The sequence below is a fragment of the Podarcis bocagei genome (assembly GCF_964188305.1).
Source record: "Podarcis bocagei genome assembly, chromosome: 9".
Lineage (NCBI taxonomy): Eukaryota > Metazoa > Chordata > Lepidosauria > Squamata > Lacertidae > Podarcis > Podarcis bocagei.
Window position 1 is genome coordinate 52,733,476 of NC_138134.1, and position 22,148 is coordinate 52,755,623.

The window sequence follows — 22,148 nt, forward strand, 5'->3', positions numbered from 1 at the left end:
TAAATTCAATCAAAAAGGCAGGTGGTCCCTGGTGGGTCCCTCCAACTGACAGCCTTCTGAGGCTAAGTATTCCTGTTTGCCCTCACCACACAGGCGCGTGTATAGCATTGCAGCCTAGGTTATATTGTGAGTAAGGGGCAATGGGTTCATGGTGGGAAAGCCAGTATTAATTCCCTATACACACTAACCTGGGAGTAAACTCAACTGAACACAAGTGAGACTTATCATTTAAGAAAACAAGCAATAATTAGGTCAGATTAAGTCAGATGGTTGAAATCCTGGAGCTGTATTAATTTTTGGGGGGTTGGGGTGGAAAAACATGACCCTTTATAGTACAAAGATGAATCACTCATGTTAAAAGATGAAATAGGTGATGTCTAAGTAAGTGCCCTCTTTCAGGCATTTTATACCAGCTTCTAATTCTTCACATTAGCCATAGGAAGCAGGTAAGGTTGAGAGTTGGTGGTTGTTCCAAGGCAGTATTTTTGTTGTTGTTTGTCAAGGTTGGCAAACAGGTTGGCAGTGGGTATATGGCAGCAGTGGAAGTTTATTAGAAAGGTTATGTGAAATATTATATAATTTATCCACAGTGGTGACTGGTTCTGACAATGAGGTCTCCATTCAATCTTGTCACCATCTTCCATCTTTACTTTTGGAAACCAAAACCCCCCATGCATTAGAGACTATGTGAGCCTACCGCTATAATGCACTGCTTTGCATTTAGTATACTGTAGAATGAAATATTGTGCTCGTAGAAAAACAGCAGCAAAGGATGATATCTAGGGTCAAGGATACATCAGCTACAGGGAAGAGGGGGCATGATCCATTTGCCAGAAACAGAGTAACTTACTATTTCAGAAGAGCTCAGAAAAACACAACTACAATTTCTTTTGTGCACTAAGGGAGTGGAGGGAATCCAAGATGGGTAGGCTAAGAAAGCATTAGTAATCATGATGACAGTGAAAAGCATATTATATAGACTACATTTTTCTATATAACTGAGCTACATTTAGCAAGAAATAAGATCCAGCACAGTAAACAGCAGCATAGATTTTCCAGCACTGATCAGTACAGTATTCTTGTCCTTGTACGCAGCTGGATGTCTTTTATTATGTTACACAGGGAAATATATAAGATACTCTGGGGGAAATGGATTAGCTGTCTACTTTCAGAATATTATTTTACTTTTTTAAATTTTACACCGATAAATTGAATTTTTTGTCGAACAATTTTGTCGAATAATTTTTTGTCGAACAATTAAATGCTGTAGAATTCCTTATGCTTTTGCTCACCTGGCCAGTACTGTTTGTTTCAAAGCACAGTAATTTATGACCTGTTTCTGGATGTAATTCTGTGCTGCCATATTTGTTTTATAAGCAGCAATGTTATGACTGTAGTCAGACAAGCCAATGAGTTCAGTGATGCTTAGGGTGATACTCAAGTCACTCACAAACAGGTGTAGATACAGTGGTCTAAATTAAAACATAGAATGACCCTTGAAAAAACGATGTAGTAGAAATAAACTTGAAGATATGTGCAAATACCTTGCTAGAAGTAAAGATATTATGCACTATCAATAATGCAATATATTTTAATCGGTTCTGCTGCTGTGATGTTAGCATGTGAAATAAGGTATTACAGACCTCCCTTTAAGTGAAAGATAATCAAGGTTAGTTTAATAGGTATTATATGGCAGGCTTGTTTCCTTAATCATTTAGAGATTTGAAAACACTCTTTAACCTAGCAAACAATTTCGATGTGTTCAATTAAAATCTCAGTGGGATAGCAAAAACTAGAAAATATCATGGGCATTGCTAAACTGAAAAAGAGAACTGAGATACAATGTTAGGATTTTGTTTTCCATCTGTGAAAAACAAAACTTAATATGTATGTCAGAATATATGAGCTGATGAATCCAAATATCAACAGTTGACTGGTACATTAGGTGGGGTGAAGCTGCTGCCTCAGGTGGTGCCCCTATGAGCGTGCTGCCTGCCATGCCTCCTCCATCGTTGGCAGAGAAGCGGTGCCAATATCAGGTGAAATCGTGCAGACCTCTGGCAAGATCACACTGAAATCACATGAGATCTTGCACAGCATGTGAGATCTTGTGTGATTTCAGCAAGCTGTCACTGGAAACCAGTACAATCACAGCTGAAACTGGTGCTGCTCCTCTGCAGCGGCAGGGCAGGGTGGCAAAACTGGATGTTTTACTCCTGGTTCTATTCATTCCAGGCTGAGGAAGAAATAGAATCTTCCTCTGAATCTTCATACATTAGCAGGCATAAATAAAATGTTTAACTTGATATTGGGTGTCCACATGATTTTCCCATGAAGGTTTGCTGAGACAGGATATTATGTGCTAAGAGCCCCACACTACTGTGAGGAAGCATGGGTGTTTGCTAAAATTTTCAGAGCTCCCCCCCCCAAATGTTAGAAATGCCTTGTGGACACTCTGGCTTTTAGAAAACAAACTACAGCTTGTTGTCTAGGAACAACCAAGAAAAAGATGGCATAGAGGAACATGGTCCTATCTAAGTCCTTGATTCCCTGTGAGCCCTATATGGTGCAGAACTTTTCTAGATGAAGTCTATGAAAGTGGAAGGCTATGACCTCTGACAGTGGCAGAGGAATGAAGCCACTCTGCATCTCTCCCAACAACACACTGCTCATCCTGGCATTACGTCTGTGCACACACGGTTCCTTGGATTCTGGAACCCTTTTTGCACAGGGATCCAGGACCTGGTGAAGCTTATATGGATAGAGCTCTAAACACAGTGGTGTCCCTGCCTTATACATCCAGACGAATGCATATATAGTGGAGGAGAGGACCAATGGGAGCTGCACTTTGTTGGATGTGGGGTCCACAGGCCCTTTTTACTCATATTGGCCCTTCAAACAAGTAAAGCTCCTGAATCCTCTGTCTGCAGATATTCTTGGGTTAGGTCACATGTGCAATTACACATCACGGAGGAAACAGCAGGTGAACCAACCATGGTGGTTTCAGAATGGGAGACGGTGATTGTACCAATTGCTCATCACAATCTACATGTGCATCTTCTACATGTGCATGTAGACATGTGTGATGTGCACACGCACTTCTGATATGTAGGCTACCAGCTCCACATGACTGTGGGTGAAAACAAGTCTATACTCATGAGATTCAGTGGTGCTGCCACATGTATTAACTAGTGCCTAGTCAGACAAAAATGTGTATTATATTTCATTCTAACTTTGCCTCTTTTTATGGAGCAAAAGAGCTGAGATTTGTTGCAAAGTGTTAATTATCTTGCAAAGCAGCTTATCTTTTGATCTAGGGCGTTCAACTCTTGGACAGTTTACCTCAATTTTCTTACTTTAAACATCATTTGGGAAACCTTAGTGAATATTAAATTAAACAGATCAAAGGCAAAAATCAATAAATCAACATTAAACTCAGGTGCCTCTTGCTGGGAGAGTTAGCATATCTGATAGCAGCTGATGAAATACAACTAAAATTTCACTCCTACACCCACATTCCCTTTAAATAATCAACCACTTGGAAAGCAAAAGGAAAAGAAAGATCTTTCTATCATATTTTTACTCTTAGAGGTTTTTAAAAATGCCCATTGATGCATATATATGCCATCTGCCGTGCTGTCAGACACAATCTAAAAGCGCTGCCTGGGGTGACAGGTCAGAAATCACAGAGCACTTATGTCACTGAACAAATTTGTTTCCAGGGAAGTTCCAAGGAAGCCATCCAGCTCCGGAGCAGAAGTCTAAAACTGGTCTATTTCTATTAGACCTTGGTCTTGATGTCTCAGATTATAGCATATTTAATATTTAAGCCACAACATTTGAATATTATAGAAATGTGTGATACTAACTGTTCCCACACAATGCAAGTTAACAGGCAATGGTGATGTGGCCTTAAGCTCCAGAAATAGCTAATTGGTTCTTCGTTCAATTATATGAGTGACTGCATGCACACTTAATATATTAATTCAGGGATGGGAACATGTGGCTAGAGACTACAACTCCCATCATCTGTAAGGGCAAAGCTGGCATCAGGGGCAGGCATTGTTAGGCACTGGCTGAGGCCCACACCCCTTGCAGGAGTGCTCCCTGGAGACTCCTGCTCCTTGGCCTCTTTGCTGTCACTGCCTGTGTTCATCTGCCACCTCTGAGCATGCAACCAGTGACAAGAGTGAGCTGATTCAGTGGCAGCACACCGCACATTGGGGTCTCCTTCTGGGTTAAGACTACAGTGGTACCTTGGGTTACAGACGCTTCAGGTTACATAGGCTTCAGGTTACAGACTCCGCTAACCCAGAAATAGTACCTCGGGTTAAGAATTTTACCTCAGGATGAGAACAGAAATCATGTGCCAGCACCGCGGCGGCAGTGGGAGGCCCCATTAGCTAAAGTGGTGCCTCAGGTTAAGAACAGTTTCAGGTTAAGAACGGACCTCCAGAACAAATTAAGTTCTTTACCCGAGGTACTACTGTACAGTGAAATGGCAGGTGAGTGGTCATCAGTAGGAAGGAGGCTTATAGAGAAGGAGCACCTAAATGTGGAGGCAGTACTGCCTAGGACCTGTGTGCATTCAATTCCAAGAACATTGGGAAGGTCACAGGATCTGCATATTCATACCAGCTTTTCTATAAGAGCAATGAAAAGAACCCCATTTCCCAACTAGTTCTGCGTGAATAGGATGACTTAAGAGCCACTGTGGTATATACGCTTGACTGTGAGACAACTCTGATTGAAATCCCCCCCTCCCAACTAAGAAAGTTAATGGCGCGTCCTAGAGGACATGTCGCAATAGACCTCTTCTGATAAGAAGCGCATGTGTGCAATTAATGTAAGAGAAGGGCTTGCCACCTAGGTGAGCCTCTGATGTTGGTGTGCACTCCCTAACACCCATACATTTACCTAAATGCATAAAAAGGGTATCTGCATATACAGGATTGAACGTGTGGTTATTGGGGCCTGTCCAAAGGGGCACATGGGGCAGAGCTGAATGGTGTGGCCCTGCTTTCTGCTCACATGCTCGTTGAACTTGCGACTTTCCTGTCTGATGAATGTCTACCTTTCATTCTAATCTACATTGATTGTTATTATAAAAGTAAACTGCCATGGAGGGGAAGCAGTGATGTATTTCTTGTGGTGGTTTTGCTAAGATCATTGGGATAAGGATGGGGCAGGATGAGGTGGTGGCAAGGCTGGAGGGAAGGGGACCCTTAGGTTGGCTGTGGTGGCCTTGCCATATGTTCTCCTATGCTGCTGCAGCTGCCAAGCCAAAGATCCTGCCATTTCCCTGTTGCTGCCTTGCCCCGTGCCATCCTGACAAGTGTGGTGTTGCTGTTGCCTCCTTTCTTCCTTTATGAGCCATCACATGTATAAATGTAGTAAAAGGCAGATAGATAAGAGGAGTCCACTGATCCATTTATGTCAGTGCTCTCAAAGGAAAGCTGTGAACCATTTAATGCCACAATTTATCTGGTTGGATTTTCTCCTGCCTCCACCTGCAACTGATAGATTGGATCATTTCGTATATAGTCTAAATTATGGCGTGAGCAGCTTTACAATCCATAGAACTTAGATAAGCGCACAGTGTAGCCAATATGATTTAGCAAAACAGTGACATTGCTATAGGTGATGTCTGAACAATGGTAAGCAACCAAATTTAACTAGCCGAGAACTGTGACCTGCATATGTGCCCTTCACAGGCAGTGTCACAAATTCAAATAATTTGTATGGAAGGGGTTATTATTACAGTGGAATCACACCTTACAATATAAGTTACACAAATTCAATGATATGATGTTGACAAAAAAAGTGGGAAGGAACTACTTGTTTTCCTTGTTCCTGCTTCCCTCTCCTAGGATCCCATCTACTAGTTTAAGGATCCATTCCTGCCTTTTTCTTCTGCCTGACTTCATTTTGCTGCCTCCCTCCCTCCTCCTCTGGTTGTTGTTTTTTTATCTTTGCTCTCCAGGTTTGCATGTGGAGATGAAGGGCATTAGAGAGATTGGGAAAAACTGCCCACCCCATTGTGAGCCACCACCCTGCTTCTGCTCCCCGCCCCCGCCCCCCGGGCAAAGATCTTTCCATGGGGCTTTTCACCTTCCTTTGCCAGACAACAGACAACACCTACCATGGCCCTCCAACTGGACAGGGAGGCAGGAAAGTCCCCCCCCAATTTGTCCAGTTCCTGCTTGCTAACTGAGGGACCAGACACAAGAGGAGAGCAAGTGAGAAGATTTTGAGCATACACTACATTGCGTTATGTGCTGACTTCAAAGCCTAACCCTCTCATAACATCCAATTCCATTAAGAATAGTAAAAATACTAATATTTAATAAGTTGATTGTCACTTAAAAGTCTTCAAGCAACTTAACATTTAAAGACGTATACATAAATACACTATACCATGGGGGGGGGGGGAATCATATAAAACAGAATATGGGATATTTTATAACTTGAACTTGCAGAATACATCAAACCACCTGCCCATTCCTTTTGGGCCTGTTGTGTTATCACTATTCTGGATTTGCAATTTTCGTCATAGTAAAATGTCTAGACACATTTCCCACCTAATTCATACTTTGTCTGCTTTTTGATAATCATTTTGGGATTTCCCCCCTCCTCTTTGTAATTTTCAACTGCCTTTTTGATAAGCGTGAAACCATGCTGTCCTCACTAATTGCTTCCAAACGCCATAGCATTCTGCTTCTCTCATTACTCACATCTTATTATAATGCATGCCTCTCTCTTATAATTCACAAAGGAATCCATATCACACTTCTGACATTTTATCCACATTCTTCCTATACCAGACTCGTACAACTTGTGATCTACTTCCCGTGACTGGTGGTTTTCCAGCGGTTTCTGGTTTTGCTGCCAGCCAGGGATAGCAAAACAAGAGACTTGCCATACATCTGGCTGCAATGCACAGCTGATGAGCTGGTTAAGCTTGGTAAATTGCAACTGTGTAGTTCTGACATATAATAAATATTGCTATTATTTGCAATCACATCATATTAGTTTCAGTGTGAGCTTGGCTAAGTTATATTGATTACAAATCTGTTTATGCCATAATTTATACTACATACAAATGTCCCAGTCTGGCAGTTGAAGCTGGAAGCAGAAGAAAGTCTGGCATGCACAAGTTACAGGCCACAGCTTTTCTTTGAGGACATTAAGAGATAAATGACCCCAACCCAGTTACAGTTAATAGTGAAATTAAGTCCTATTGCTTTCTTGTTCCAAGTAACTTGTTCTATTCATTCCAGGGGGCTATGCAGCCCAGTACTGGGCATGTTGGCTATATAATCCCACCATGTTCAGTAGAGCTTATTCCCAGATAAGTGTGGTGTGAAGTGCCATCCATCAGCTTCAGCCAGTGGTCCAGCTGTATCCCTCTTCGGAAAAGGACAGCCTAACTTCTGTTGTCTATGCTCTAGTAACCGCAAGACTAGATTATCGCAATGCTTTATACAGGGGGCTGCCTTTGAAGACAGCTTGGAAACTACAGCTGGAGCAAAACTTGGTGGCAAATTGCTTACCAGAGTAAGATGGTCTGAAATTTTAAAAACCAATTCTTGCATGACTGCATTGAATACCAGCTAGCTTCCTCCCGCATACTATGTTGATGCTGCCCAATGCCATTTCCGCCCTCATACAAGCAATGTTCTTCCGCCTATCAAAGGAAGGCCATAATTTCACTGAGGGAAAGGCAGAAAAAAACCCAACCATGTGCCAATCAGGTTGAAAGAAAAAGAAAAAGAAATCATTTCCAGTCCTGTCAACCAGCGACACAAAATTGCTCATTGAAGGCTCTAACCCGAGGGTCAAGGGTGGGTGTGAGGGAACCTCTTGAGGCAAAATGACTCTGAGTGCCAGGGGAAGTGGGATCATCTTAATATATGGTCCTGGTTGCGGCCCTCAACCTGGTCCCCCCAGCCTGGCATGGGTGGAGCCATTATCCTCACGCCAGGGTGGCACCATGATTGCCCAGGGCTATTGCCCAATCAATTTGAGTTGGGTGATCGTGGGGGGGGGGAGGAATATGAAAGCGGCAGCATGATGTGTGCCAAGCACCTGCTTCGCACTGCCAAACACCCGCCCACCCTCCCTTTAATTAAGGTGTCCTCTGGCCTTGCTTTGGACTTCGGTTGGTTGCCCGTCTTGGGACGGGGACCGGGTAGGAATTTTTCCCTTTGGCAAATTGGCACTGGCCACTTGGTTTTTGCCTACCTCTTAGCAATTGTCACAACGTTGTAAGGTTTGGCAATTAGGCATTGGCTTATTGTTGAGTGGGGGAGGGGAGGTCGGCCATCACCCTCCATTGTTCAAGGGTATTCTGTTAAAGGAATCCTGGACCTGGATCCTGTCCCAAGTCCGCTTGAGGAGCTAGGGCCATGCCAGGCTTCTGGGAACACCAGGGGAGATGCAGGCAGGTTCCCCCGAAGCAGCTCCCCTTTGGTTGGTTTACCCTTACTGACTTCCTGCAAAGGGGGCAGGAGTCCGATATAGTCTTTTGCCAATGTCTAAGACGCGGGTGGGGCTGTGGGTAAAACCTCAGTGCCTAGGGCTTTCCGATCGCATGGTCGGCGGTTCAAATCCCCGCGGCGGGTTGAGCTCCCGTCATTCGGTCCCAGCTCCTGCCCACCTAGCAGTTCGAAAGCACCCCTAAGTGCAAGTAGATAAATAGGTACCGCTTTCTAGCGGGAAGGTAAACAGTGTTTCTGTGTGCTGCCCTGGTGGTGGCTTGGCAGAGCAGCTTCGTCACGCTGGCCACGTGACCCGTAAGTGTCTCCGGACAGCGCTGGCCCCCTGCCTCTTAAGTGAGATGGGCGCACAACCCTAGAGTCGGACACGACTGGCCCATACGGGCAGGGGTACCTTTACCTTTACCTTTAAGAAGTTGTGGCCTAAATTTGCCCAATAACCTTAAACAAAAAATCTGTGTCTGTGTGAATTTCTTTATTCTAATGGTGGGTTGGCTTGAGGGTCTTGACATGCAAGCAGCCTTGTAGAGGATTTCACCTCCTTTTTGCAAGAGATCATGGGCCAGCTTTTTCCCATGAGCCCATCACACAGAGAAGATACTGGGCCATAGCACTGCCGGTCAAAAGCGTCCCACAATTATTGGGCATGGAACAAAGTTGTAAGTACTTTGGAAAGTATCTCAAAGATTAAACTTTTGTGAGGATCATTCAGTGTCTAGCAGTTTTGATTTGCTGAGAAAATAAAACTAAAGAAGTTTTTATTTTGAAGCATCAAAGAATTCCTATATGCTGAGTGGCTGGAACCGAAAAATCCCCTCATGGCTGTTTTTCCTTTTGTTGGTGGTGCTGGTGCACACTGTGGGATGGTAACAGAATGCATGGTTGGCTGAGAAACTTCAACATTCCCATAGCCTCATGAGCTCTCATTACAAAATCAATAGAAATAAAGCACTGAGATTTGGTGGGCTATGAAAAACATTAAAGCAGTCATTAATGTCTCCATCTTTCATCCTAAGAGGTGCAATATATTCCACTCACAGTGTATATATGTACAGCAGCTATTTCACCAAAAAGCAGAGATAAATTGTGATAGCCTAAAACGTATCCCGTCTATGTCCATATATCTATTAGCTACAAAGCTCCCAAGAAAAAATACATATTAGAGATGAAAAATAGAAAAGAGGTTCACTAAAAAAGTTGCAGCATTGCCTTCTTGGGGCCAAGAGGCTTACTCCAAGAGTCCATGTTCTTCACATGGGAAATCTTACAGGATAACTTTAATACATATGTACATTGTAACATGTTTTTATTCAGTGTATAAACCTGATTTACAATCAGGGAAATCTATCTAAATTTACCTACCCAGGAAGTATTGTAGAAGAACCAATAGTATGAATCAAAGCTGATATAGAGCAAAGATTGACTATTTTGGTACAATGAATCATTATAACCAATAATAGCTTGTGGTATAGATTTTTATACACAGGCTCATTCAATATCTAACACAAGTAAATCCTGTAGTTCCCATGCCAACCCCTGTAAATTTGTCTTAAGAGAATTAGGGAACTATAAGATGGCACAGTCAATCTACATGGGAAAGGGGCATGTAAAATACAGTAGAACGTCATGAAGGGTGATTTCTCATCCTCTCCCTCCCCACCCCACCCCCCACTAATTTTTCATTAAAGTACTTCAATAGAACAATGGAAAACTCCAGTTCAGATATTTTTGTAAGGGTTGGTTTATATGAATGGTGACAGCACTACATCCTTGACATACAGAAAACCATTTGCTTCTGACACTCATTCACATGAAAATAGAAGCATGTGAGCAGGAAGTAATTGCACAGTAGGTATGCACATTTTTTTGCAATCACAGTAGCTTGTTGTGGAGCCATCAATATCTTGAAAATTGTGACTATCTAAGAACGTATTTGTGCCTCACATTCCAGCTCCGCAGTGCAAGTGCAGACAACCATGAAACCATTTCTGGGAGATGATTTTTTTCTCCTCCATAGGAAAAAAAGGCGCTTTCTCCAGACACTTACAACATTCTTTAGAGATGTATAGAAATGCAAAGCCAAAACAAAATTCAGGGGCATAACATGGTTTGTTCTGCAATAAAAAAGGAGATTCCAAAAGTACATCACCTAATATAACATTTATATAAACAAAGGAATGTTTTAAACAGTGCATTATAAAAAATTAGCCCAAGGGCCTAGAATGCTAGAGTACCTTGAAACACCAAAAGCAGGGCTACTAGGCATCAAGTTATCAGCCTTCAGCTAAGATTCAAATAGCTTCATAAAACACTACAGCACACAATCACTGCAATTGGTTGCCTAGGCCAAATTTCTGTTCTTCACCTGAAGTCTGAAGTATAAAATTTTGCAATTTCTTGCAGAACCCACAAAGCTCCTCTAAGGCAAACATTTCTTTAAGCCTTACTCTCTAACAAGATGTGTCATCTTCCTGACCCTTTTAGAATCCCCCTGGGGCCAAAGGAGTATTGACATAATCTCTTCAAGTCTTCCAGGTGCCAAGCTAGTTCTTTTTGCAACTGCTTCTGCCTTGTTCCCACTGTTCCATGTTCCCAGAGCAATAAATGTGCAAAGCCCTGCTCACTGATGTGCATGGCACCATTTATTTTTTTTTCTTTTAGGAAGGAGATGAAGGCATCCGTGCTTCTGGTAGGTTTTTGGATGAAAGTTTCAATGACTGAAATAATTTATAATAATTTGATGGTGCTCATTATGAATTGTATTTAGAAAACTTTTATTTTGCTTTATAAAACATGTTGAGTATGTACATTCTGTTGTTTATTATGTTACTATGTTTTAAGCTTCCTTGGGGACTTTTGATGAAGGGGGTATATAAATTGATTAAATAAATAAATATCCCTTCATCTCCCTGTCACTTTGCATTTCTCTGTGCAGAAAGTATTGATCTGATGTGTAGAGATCTTTCCTATTCTAATTAATTCAAGAGGGTTCTGGAAGCTTCTCTGTGTGAAACAAGCAGAAGGTTCATGATGTTTGGGTTATTCCTTCAGAGAAGCTGAGTACAGCCAGCTTAAACTGTTTCTCCCATCTCTTCTGTCAAGGTGATGCTGACTATAAAAGTAGGGCCAGAGGAGTCTGTGTTTCACTTTCACTTTCTATATTTTTCCCTTCTGGTGTGGTGTTCTGTACATAGTATGCCTAGTGTTAAGGGTTTAGACCAGTGCTTTTTTTCTTAAAAAAATGTTTAGGGGTACTCTCATTTTCCTACTCATATTGAAATACTGCCCCACAATGAGGCCAAACTTAAATTCACAAAATGTTTACTCCTGCGTACCTCCAGAAAAAAAGTACTGGTTTTGACTTATTATAAGTTATTGTAAGTTTAAGTTAAGTCTGCTGCAACTGGATTTCTTATGGACAGCGCCAACCCTGAATGTATTGGATTTGTGACCATTATGCTCATTTGCCTTCAGTAACAGTAAAGCTCTGCTAGATGAAATATTAATTGCCTCTGATCTATTTTTTTTAGGAATCCTGCAATGTGTTTTAAGTTTTTACTTTGCTAACTATGCATTGGAATCTGCTGTGGATCAATATTGAGTAGAATTCCATGACACTCCCCTCATATAATTTATAATGGGAAGGCCTGAAAGTATTGCCGGTAGTGAGACAACTGGGAAACACTGGCCTGCGAGCACTCCAGTTGGAGAGCAGCCTTTACCAAAGGTGTCATGTGCTTTGAAGACAGTCAAACTCAGGATGCAAGGGAGAAACGTGCTAGGAGGAAGGCACGCTTGGCAAATCCACACCGTGATCAGCTCCCACCCAGAAACCAATGTCCCCACTGTGGAAGGATATGTGATTCCAAAATTGGCCTCCACAGTCACTTACGGACTCATTGTTAAAACCATGTTTATGGAAGACAATCTTACTCGGCTACAAGTGATCACCAAAGAAGAAGAAGAAGTACAGTGGTGCCTCGCAAGACGAAATTAATCCGTTCCGCAAGTCTCTTCGTCTTGCGGTTTTTTTGTCTTGCGAAGCACGGCTATTAGCGGCTTAGCGGCTATTAACGGCTTACCGGCTTTAAGAAAAAGGAAACAAACTCGCAAGAACTCACAAGACGTTTCGTCTTGCGAAGCAAGCCCATAGGGAAATTTGTCTTGCGGAACGACTCAAAAAATTGAAAACTCTTTTGTCTTGCGCGTTTTTCGTCTTGCGAGGCATTCGTCTTGCAGGGCACCACTGTAGTTCCTTTTTCAGGAGACATTCTCTACCGCGCACAGTATTAGGTTTCTCAGCCACCCACCCATCCCTGATGAACACCATTTTTTTCAATATTTTTGTATTTATGATAGGTAGACTAATCAACTGCCTTTAAGTGACAGTAAACAGAACTATTTCTGAAAGGCAATGCCAAATAGTATACCTGATTTTAAATAAGTGGAGGTGTGACATAAAATATTAATCTTTAAATCTTCTTAGCAGCCTTACAATGCAGGGCAATAACAAGCCTTGCTTTGGCATCTCACACAAATAAAACATGCAAGAATGCATGATGGCTGTAAATCCAGCCTAATAAAAACTGACACGCCAAACAGATGAATTGCACATTTTAAAAATAAAATAAAGACTTTGCTTGTATAACACCTTCATATAATGGTCTTGCATTCACAGCAGACTCAACATTTCAGGCAGCTGCTACCATCCCAACATTCAGTGGCTCCTACCCATAATGGCTCCAAGGTCAGACAGAGGCAGCAGTGCTTCTGAATACCAGTTGCTGGAAAGTCAAAGAAGGGAGAGTGCTCTTGTGTTGAGGTCCTGTTTGCCAGTTTCCCACAGGCATCTGGTTGGCCATAGTCTACATGGGCCATGGACCTGATCCAGCAGGTGCTTCTCACATTCTTACATTCACTCAGGCAGGCTCCACCACTGGTCTTCCTTTTATTTTTCTTCCAGCGCAGGGTAACTGCATCTGAGAGCCACCATTTTTTATTTCCCACAATGTTCTGGAGAAGCACCATATTGTAGCAATTGTGGGGAATTAAAACCATGTCTTCCAGTTTCCTAATACATACTGAACAAAGCTGCTGATTACCATAGCCGTCACCAGGTAGGAACCCTAGGGCCCCTAACCTAGGAGGACATTCTCAGCAGATATTTGACCAAACTGGAGACTTGACCTAGGAGGACCTTCTCAGCAGAACTGTGTCCTACAGCTGGCCCGAATTTGAGTCTCTCTGGGTTTCTCTACTTTTTGAGGGAGTTTAATTTTCATTTTTTGCACCAAAGACATTGTATATAGGAAATTCTGAGTCTACTCTAAGTAAAGCTACTCAAACTAGCCTATGTCTTGCTCCAAACCATTGGTCTAGTCCACACATCACAGCAAGCGAGTGAATCGCTTACTATGACCGCATTAATATGTTGGTTCCTGGAGAGGAGCTTTCACCAACTTTTCTCTTCCCTGGGCTTTTTAGGTCAGCACAAGATGGCAGCTAAGCCAGGGTTCAGTTTAGCATGTTGTCTGAACCTGAGATTGTGATTAAAGTCACTCCTCTTTATCTACAACTTGTAATCATAGGTCAAACCATGGTCCTCACCCCACTGATGACTGCTGGTAAAATCATACATTTGTTTTGTCTAAGGTCATGTTTTCATATAACTAAGGGCACAATCCAGGTAAAGTTAGGTACTTTAAAGTCCCATTGGTTTCGCTTTACCTTTAGCAAGAGGTTATTTTTAAAAAATATTGAATTATAGTTCATTACAAAAGTTTTAATAGATGTATGCATAACTTGGCTAACAACTTGGCTGACTTAGTTAAGACTTAATTACAAAGCTGTCCAGAAAACCAGCCTCAGTAGAAGATGCAGTAGGGGCGAGAAAGTTTGCTAAATAGTATATTTAAGCCTTTTAAACACATCCCAGTGAAATGGAGCATGATGTTAAGTTGGAGAAAATTAGGAGCTTCCTTGGAGTGCAATTAGAATAGTCCTCCAAGGCCAAATACCAGGCAAGTGTTATTATCATCCTTCTTCAGCTGGCATTACTGTTGAAGTTATGCCAACAATGATTAGGTTTGGGAGATGTGCTTCTGCAGAGTGGACTTCAATTAAAACTAATCAAGCACCAAGAATCATATTGCCTTTAATAGAAACTGTTCAAATAACCTTCAGAAAGAGTCTTGGCCAAAGGAATTAAGATTTATTTTAGGCTTTCTGCAATGGTGCACATCATTGAGGCTGTAGCCATTACAAATAGCATGTCACAGGGCAATCCTAATCATGTCTACCTAGAAGTAAGGTAAAGGTAAAGGGACCCCTGACCTTTAGGTCCAGTCGTGGCCGACTCTGGGGTTGCGGCGCTCATCTCGCTTTACTGGCCGAGGGAGCCGGCGTACAGCTTCCGGGTCATGTGGCCAGCATGACTAAGCGGCTTCTGACGAACCAGAGTAGCACACGGAAATGCCATTTACCTTCCCGCCGGAGCAGTACCTATTTATCTACTTGCACTTTGACGTTCTTTCGAACTGCTAGGTTGGCAGGAGCAGGGACCGAGCAACGGGAGCTCACCCCGTTGCGGGGATTCGAACCGCCAACCTTCTGATCGGCAAGTCCTAGGCTCTGTGGTTTAACCCACAGCGCCACCTAGAAGTAAGTCATATTTAATTCAGTGGTGCTCACTCCCTGGCAAGTGTGGTTAGGATTGTGAGGCACAAAGTTGGCAGCAGCCCCTTTGAGCTCCCAGGGCACTTGCTTTATGTCTGAACCAGGTCTGCTTGATGTCCTGTGTGGGGTAAAAAGGGAAATATAAACTTTCAGATTTCAAAGGTAATTTGCTAGTGGGAGAAATTAAAGCAGCATTTCCCAACCTAGTGCACTCCTGATATTTTGGACATAAACTCTCATCAGTATAGGAGTTGTAGCCCTGCAAGGCTGAATGCTGTGGGACCAGTATAAACAGTAACATACTGTTGTAATTTTTCAAAATATCTAAAATAGAAAACAATTAGGGAGTGTTGGATTTAATTAATCTAGCATCATTGTAGGGATGCCTAGTTAACTTTTTAAGAAGCCTCTCATGCCTGCTTTTTAATACTGTATTTTTATACAGTGGTACCTCGGGTTACAGACGCTTCAGGTTACAGACTCCACTAACCCAGAAATAGTACCTTGGTTTAAGAACTTTGCTTCAGGATGAGAACAGAAATCACACAGCGGCAGCAGGAGGCCCCATTAGCTAAAGTGGTACCTCAGGTTAAGAACAGTGTCAGGTTAAGAACGGACCTCTGGAACAAATTAAGTTCTTAACTAGAGGTACCACAGTATTGTGAACCAGCGTGAGAATCTACAGATGAAGGATTGTATGCAAATTTAATAAATAATAATAATAATAAGATTTTCCAGAGTTTCTGCCCTTTCCCCTGATGCCATATCTGATATTATGGGCTCAAACTGGCATCTGCTAGTCAACTCGGGTGCAATCACCAGACACTAGTCAACTCGGGTGCAATCACTCTAAAACGTAGTGTGTATCTTTTCTCGTGAAGGCCAATTTGCTTAGCTTGGCTCCGGAACGGGATGGTTGTGAGTGACAATCTAAGAAAATCTGCAAAACCTCCAAAACATTGGCAGGCGAAAAGTTAATTCTCTAGAAGAGTGGCTGCTACCTTGCTGTCAACCAGATGGGGTGGAAAGGATAAAAACAGCTAATTGGATATGATCGAAGGTCTTGGGATTTGTGGAACAAGCAAAATGTAACTTGTTATAATTGAAGGCTAATTATCTTCAGCTAGTAGCAACTGGACAGGTGGCTTCCTGAGCCACATGGAGAGAAAGCAAGCACAACTAGGAAAGCACCTTAATTTAGTCAGTGCCACACGCTGCCTGAAGATTTCAGCTAATTTTGTAATTGGCCTCTAAACTCTACTGTCAGTGCAGGAGATACCAGAGACGTGCAGTGTTTTTCTTTTCCTTAAAAATAAAATAACATTTTGCTTTTCTTAACTATATGGATTTAATAGAACATGGTTTTTTTAAAAAGTCCTGTCTCCACATGCATTCAACTCCCACCAGTATTGGCAGAAATATTTTTATGTTCTATAGATACCAGTTGTCACTCCACACAAATAGGACACAATATTTTTGCTGCACAGTGTCAAAATATACTAGATTTGGCAGAGCAATCTGCAATACAGATATTGTTTTCTTCTCTATCCTTGACCTAGCTTTTCTTTTAATTTTTATTGACTCCCAGAAATAGATTGCCGTGCCAATATTTCTCCACAACAGGGAAGCTTTATGCCTGCTAGCACATCTCACATAGTTAGAAAAGGCTATTTATATCTATGAAATACTTATCTGTTATCTGAAGCCCATCATTATTTTTTATTCATTTAAGGGAATATACCCCACCTTTCTCCTGTGGAAACAGTGTTCATGACAGCTTATGACAATTTTAACATGACAAAAAAATAACGTCTTAAAATGGCAAAATAAGAAGTGACACTATAAAGATGGAAATCTGCTTGCAACAATATTAAAACACAATAACAGTAGCTATAGGTACATGCAGCAGGTAAATGCAACCTAAAAAACAAGCTGCAGCTCCTCAATCCATTTGGTCAAACTTTTGTTGGAATAAAAATGTTTTATTGTAAAATCCTACATATGTCTACTCAGAAATAAGGCTCACTGAGTTTAATGGGACTTACTCTTTTAAAAAGAACCCTTCTAGAGTGGAGTTTTTTTGTGAGTGTATTCTGCAACATGTTCTTGATGCAATAATAGTGCATTAATGTTTATTGTTTAGTTTGTTCTGGGATGCTTTCCCAATGCTTTCCCATTATTGTTGTCCAGCAGGGCTTGGGCACTAAAATAAACCAGAACCTTTCTGGTTTAAAAGGTTATGGGATTGGTTACCGATTCTGCTCTGCCTTAATGGAGGCAGCTTGCACGACAGCACGAGATTGTTGGCGAAGGAAAAACAAGGATGATTGAGGGGGGGACAGGCTTCACTCACAGTTTGTCTCGGTACCTGACTCCCGCTCTGGCATGGAATGCGGGGAGCAGGGAGGCACTGAGTGCAAAAGCACTTCACCTGCTGAAAACCCTTTAACGCCTCCATTAGAAAGCAGAGGTTCTCCTGTTAATTAGAGCTTAATTGGACTAAAGAACAGGTGTGTGCTAGAAGAGATGAGATCACAAACTGTGGAACAAACCAACAGCAGGGACTTTAAGGTTTGAACTTGAGATAAGATTTCATTCGGTGCAAAAGATGGTGGGGGAGAGGAGAGCTTACGGTTTCTTTATTTAAAGTTTTCTTCTCTACATTTATGATTCAGCAAGCCTCCTCTAGATTATAAATATGGAATATAACATCAAATGGAACTGTGTGTGTAAAAAAAGGAAAAGGGGAGGAAGCTCTGTTTTGCAAAGGTTTACGTTGCAGACTTAGAGCTGAATCTTCCCCATCTTTTATTATTTACAAAGTGAACTGAATAATGCTGAGGACTTGGAATTTAATTGGAAGTATAATTGTTCATATATTTTCAGTTGGAAGGAAGGATGAAAGGAGTCTGTGAACTGCCAAGGAACTGAAAAGGTTCTTTATTGAGTCATCTGCAATTCTACAGACCACTCTTCTTCCCAGGCTGAGAGGGGAAATGGTGACAGCAGTTTATTTACTGGGACAGAATGACTTTTGCAGCTGTTGTTAAAGTTGCAAAACAACAAAGCACAGGACGGAGCAACGGAGAAATTTCTGGAACAACAATGGAATATCAGCTCTGCCCAAGGCATGACAGATAACAGCAACAACCGGGGAAAGAAAGACATAACATCTTTCAAGGACAGGAAGAAACACCACAGAATAATTGCCACACACAGGAAGAACAAGGATGTAGTTTGAGTAGTTGTAGTTTTATAAATCTCTTAATATGTCAACATGAATAGAAGTTATTAATACTGCAGTTGTTGTATGAGGGATTATTACTATGACCCAAATGTAATTGAAATTAATAAGATTTGGAACAGAGAAATAAAGAAAATCATTAAACCATCAAATCTAGCACGCGGGGGGGACTTAATCTAAATTATATAATTTGGCATATGAACAATTAATAATTGTATTATAAATTGGCACTGTTACAATGAGGCTATTATTGGACTGCAATTTAAAACTAATAACAATTATTATAAAAATAAATAAATAAAATGTTATGGGATTTCAGAGGGAAGTTGCAGAATATGCTCCGATTGGAAACAAAGCCTGAAAACCTATGCAGTATTGAAAGTGGGATTGTGTATGATCACCCCAATAATCATAAACAGAAATAAAAATGAATGCACAAGAACATTTGAGGGGCCCTTAGTTTATATTGGATTGCAGCCTATGTTAGATGGTGGAAGGCAGGGACAGAAGAGGGAAATTAATTTTGCAAGGAATGGAGCTCCAAAATCTAGCTACAATGAAGGTCCTCTGCTGAATCCCAAGGAATGTTCAGTCAGTATTCAAAGAAGAGCCTCCCCACTTGAACTTACATGACAGGGAAGGTTTTGCTTGTTGTTGCTGTGTGTGTCTGTGATAAGAAATCTACTACATGTAAACCATATACTACCATATGTGTAGCATGGGGGCTTGGAAGGGGTGTGGCCTCAGAAGAGTCCTGATGGGCAGAGATAGAAGTATTTGGCCGCTGGTCTGAGGTTTCCCCACTCTTTGGTTTTGCTGCAAACACTAGCACAGCTATTGAACATTCTAATAAAATAATGGCTGATAGCAACATCGCAGTACACTACGAAAAGCTGCATTAGAGTCCGTATGAACTATGTAGCCTCTGCAAGAACTCTGGGGAATGCTAAGAGGAAAGGGAGGACAAACACTGTGTTTGGTTCTGTCTTGAATTCAGCATGAGGCAGGTCAGAAAGGCAGATTCCGTAGAGAAATCTGATGAGGCAAAATTCTGAAGCATCCCTAAAATTTCAAGTATCTTTCCTTACGATATAAAATATATACAAAAATGAAGTGACACAGGGTGATAATCCCTCCCCCCCCCCGAAGGATTAACAGAATGCAGTAATCCCTTCCATTTATAGAGATGGAAGGAATTATCTGGCTTGTGGTCTCCGTTTCAGTTTCATTGATCAGAAAACTATAGGTTAGGACAGTATTACTTTAAAGAGACTGTTGACCTCTCCAGCACATTCCATTTTGCTATCATTATTACATTATTAAATAACCCAACGAGAGCGGAGAATGACACAAAATCATTACATAGTAACAAAGTGCAGCTCGGTTATGATTGTTTTAAAGGTTCCAGGCAGGGATTCTGAATTATTTATACTGCAATTATATTCACAGCAAACGAAGGAGAGACAAGTCATTTTGTGGCCAAAGATGAGCATTTAATGCAAATGAAAGCAAGGAGGGAACCAGAAAGAGGACATGTAAACATTTGTGCATGGCAGCCACAACAGGCTGGAATGAAAGAGAAATGACATATTGGTTTCCTTTTTATGTGAAAATGTTGCCTTTTAGAATTTGGGATGTGGCTGCAGAGACCAAGTGCAGAGTGGGAAATTAGAACACAGGCTTTAGACTGGGGGATTCAGTCTTTTGCAGAATTTATTCGGCAATGTGTTTGTATGAAGTATTATTATTATTATTATTATTATTATTATTATTATTATTATTATTATACCACCCTTTATCAAAAGATACTACTACTATTGGTGCATTTCTTTTAAATATAGCAAATAACAAATAAAAAGGGCCTCAGGTCAGTGGTAGAGCATCTGTTTTAATGTAAAATGTTCCATGTGCAATCTCAATTCTCTGGGAGAGAATCGTACCTGAAACCCTGGACTGCAGCAGCCCATCAGTGTAGATGTTACTGAACTAGACAGGACAATGGTCTGACTTGGTATAAGGCAGCTCCCTATGTTCCTGTGTGGTATAGTGCTCAGGGTGTTGGACTAGGAACTGGGAGACCGGTGTTCAAAAAGGTTAGAGAACTAAGCAAGATAGAAATAGCAAAAAAAAAGTATGCCCATGACTAACCAAGGTTGTTAGAGCAGGGAAGCCAACATGATACACCATCCAGTTGCTGTCGGACAACTCCCATAATCTCTGTCATTGGCCATGTTGACTGTGTCTGATGGGAGTGGTTGGCTACCCATAAACTGGAACATCGCTTTCCTACTGTCGCTCAGGAAGAAGACACAGCAAAGAAAAGAAAGTTGTTGTGTTGCCATATAGAGGAAGGACGGTATCAAGGATTTGTAATGAGGTTCAAAATGGTGAAGTCTACCATATCAGAACTTGGTTTGTAAGACTGTATAAAACCTGAAGGGGAAAAGATTGGAAGATAAATGGACCTCATTAGGACTTGGCTAGTTGCAGGTCAAGCCAGTATGTGGGGAAAGAGAAAGACAGTCTGAAAAGGCACTTAAGTGGCCTAAGTTAATGTGTGGCTGTTTTAGCTTTCTTCTACTTTTAGCTGTTTTTAGTTATCTTCCTTTGCTGGTGTTTTAAACAGTATGTGTGTGTTTTACCAATGGCTTTTTAAAGAATTTATTTGTAATTTTCTTTGAACTGCACTGCTATGAGCACAGATGAAGGTTGAATCTTCTAAATGAATGAAATGAACACTAAAGTGCCAGCATTTGTGTTAGCAGTTAACTGTTTTACCGAAGGTGTCCAAGGGTTGGCGAGTCTCTTTGTGTGACATGTTTGTGATTCAGGAAACAAAATAATGAATCAGATACAGTGGTACCTTGGGTTAAGTACTTAATTCGTTCCAGAGGTCCGTTCTTAACCTGAAACTGTTCTTAACCTGAAGCACCACTTTAGCTAATCGGGCCTCCCGCTGCCGCCACACGGTTTCTGTTTTCATCCTGATGCAAAGTTCTTAACCTGAAGCACTATTTCTGGGTTAGCGGAGTCTGTTACCTGAAGAGTACGTAACCTGAAGCGTATGTAACCCGAGGTACCACTGTATTCTCAGGAGCATATTTGAGGAACTAAATATATAGCTGCACCAGAGCAAAGGATAAAGCTGCAGTTCCTAATAAACCAAAGGCAATATTCCTTTATTTAGGACCAAGGATGTCTGTAGCCAAGAAAATGTATGCAAGGGATGCCAATAACCCTTAGGAATTATGCTGCTCTCATCTTTATTTATTAAATTTATATCCCACCTTTCCTCCCAAAGGAGCCCAGGGCGGCAGTAATAAAACTCACCACTGAAGAAACATCTAAAAACAATACCGATGCAGCAAAAAAATGAGAAAGATCTCTTCTTAAACGTCTTGTTGAAAAAGTATGCTCTTCTTCATAAGGGAAAATGAGTTTATAAAGGGTGGTGATCATGTGTTCCTTACAATGAACAAGGCACTTCAAGATGATTACTCTCATTATTAAATGCCAGCACCTACTAAAATATAAATAAAGTGGTGGGGTACAGAGGCACACTGCGCATCAAGAATTAGCTCTCAACCTGTTTTCATAATAACACAAAGTAAAATTTTTATAATACAATGCAGATTTTATTTCTGAAGGAAGCAGCTTGGGGTGTGTGATTTACAGAGGCAACCTCACCGAGCTCAGTGTTCGTTCTGTGCACCGTGAGTTCCTTTCAGGAA